General features: G+C 48.9%; 1 pseudogene; it reads left to right on the forward strand.

Annotated features, from left to right (window-relative positions):
- The first annotated feature begins 223 nt into the window (after positions 1–223).
- On the forward strand, positions 224–1,312 carry LOC149864143 (uncharacterized; annotated as a pseudogene).
- The last annotated feature ends 829 nt before the right edge of the window (positions 1,313–2,141 follow it).

Here is a 2,141-nt window from a genome sequence, read left to right on the forward strand (position 1 = left end):
TGTCATTTCAGGTTATCGGATCATTCCTCAGAGGATTTGAGGGGAGCCTGGAAATTAGAGTGACAATTCAAATCGGAAAAACAAGGCTGCAAAGATGCCAAGAAGACAAAAGGACTTTGGAGTACTCTGGGTTTTGATGTGTTGTAAATATGTTACTTTTGTATCTACGGTATCGATCTCAGAATCTGACCAGTCTCAAAATTCTGTTCTGTACTTGTTGTCGATGTGGGCTGATGCCACGGGAGACGACGAGAATGGTAAGGGATTGACCGCGTGTCTTAAAATCCCTCTGTCCGTTGAGGATTCGGTTCTCATCCCATATTCAGTACCGTTTGACATCGAAACATGGTTTTTCAAGGTCTCAGAGAGTAGGGAAAATGTTATCAATATCTCTGTCCCCTTGATGGGAGGAGGCTATATTCTGACTAGTTACACTTGGCCCCGTGGATTTAACCTCACCACTCTCTCGCTAATCACTCGACCACCTCGTGAGGAGTGCTGGGAAAGGGAAGCTCCATGTGCTTGTTCCACTATACCATGGGGGATCAACCCCCAGGGTGAGGATTGGTCTCGACCAGACATGTCATTAAAGTGGGACCCCCGCTCGATTACCCCACCTTGGCACCTCACCCTCGTTCCCAGGGGAAAGGAAACTTCCGACCCTGAGGTCGTCCTCTCACCCCTCGTAAAGCCTACTCCCTTGGTGGTGTGGAACGAATCATTAAACATTGATCTAACTCAGCCAGGCCCCAGGGGAAACAATTCATGGTTTAGTTTTTATTACCCCATATTACGAGCAGTGTTAGCAAGTGCTATGTGCCATGGTGTGGAACAACCCATTAGACAATCCGGCCCCCCAGAACGGACTAGGCATGCTTTTCCTGTCCCAGGTAGGTGCTTGGAATTGAGTACACCGGCACCTTTGGGACTGGTATGGGCATGCTCGGACGGGCGATTGTACACCACCCTACCAGCTACGTTATCAGGTGTACAGTGTTTCTTAAGTTCGATTTTATTTTGTCCACCCCTACAGGCCTCCACGGCACACCCGCAGAGTCCCCTCGTGTCACACTGAGATAAAAGATCTCCTACTCCAGTGTGGAGTTCTTTAACGAGTGGGGAAAAAGTTGCCCAGGGACTCACTTGGGGTTTTGAGGGTCTCTTTTTCTGGGGACTCGCGATCGCCAAAGCCCGGATAGCATTAGCCCAACTTTCTGAGCAGGTCGAGTTACTCGCAAATCATACGGCCACGGGTTTTGACCTCGTAGACCAACAGCTACAAGCAGTGTCGCGCATGACTATGCAGAACTGATTGGCACTAGATGCACTCCTCATCCAGCAGGGAGGACTGCGCCAGCATTTGAATCTGTCCCACGATATGTGCTGCATAGCCATCCCTAATGTCAGCGTCCCACTACAAGGTCAAATCATCAAAATCCGAAAAATTGCAGAGGAGGTCAATTCCATTGCGGGAATAGGCCAAGGATGGCTGTCTAGAATATTCAATTGGTTAGGCTTTAATGTGTCGTCATGGCTAACGAATTTGTTAACACCCTTGTTATCATTTCTATTCGTGTTCCTAGTTATCGTTCTTATTGTTAGTTGTATTTCTAAGGTTCTGACACGTAAGGTTTCAGCTTTGTTTGTACACGTGTATTCCGTCGTTCCCTCTCCCGATAAGTTTCGGAACGACGACAACACCGAGGGGGAGGAGGTATAATTCGGCCTTCTAGCTTCTGTGCTGACAGCAAGGGGGCATGTCATGGAAATTTTTTGAGTATGTGCTGCCAGTACAGAAGAGGTTAAACTGACATGCGCAGTTTGAAGCTGTGAGTGTAAATTTCCAAGGCTCACCCAGTCCTTGCCCCCTGGGTGACCTGCGGAGCTGTCAATCATTGCTGACCTACTTTCCCCACAGACGCATGCTCAGACTGTGTCAGCTCCTGACTGAGAGCATGCTCAGTCAGAACCTGACATGAGGTAATCGGACTAGAAATTTCTCTGCGGAGAGCACGTTGATTGGCTACCAAATTGATATAAGAGTTCTGTGAGCCCCTCCCTCGGGGGGAGATCGCGTGGACTAGAGACAGAGGCTGCTGCTGCAGGGACTGTTCTCTGAGTCAGGCTTCAGGGCCTATTGA

This window comes from Crocodylus siamensis, chromosome 5, assembly GCF_052110815.1.
Source record: "Crocodylus siamensis isolate JL-2025a chromosome 5, ASM5211081v1, whole genome shotgun sequence".
In the NCBI taxonomy this organism is placed as follows: Eukaryota; Metazoa; Chordata; order Crocodylia; family Crocodylidae; genus Crocodylus; species Crocodylus siamensis.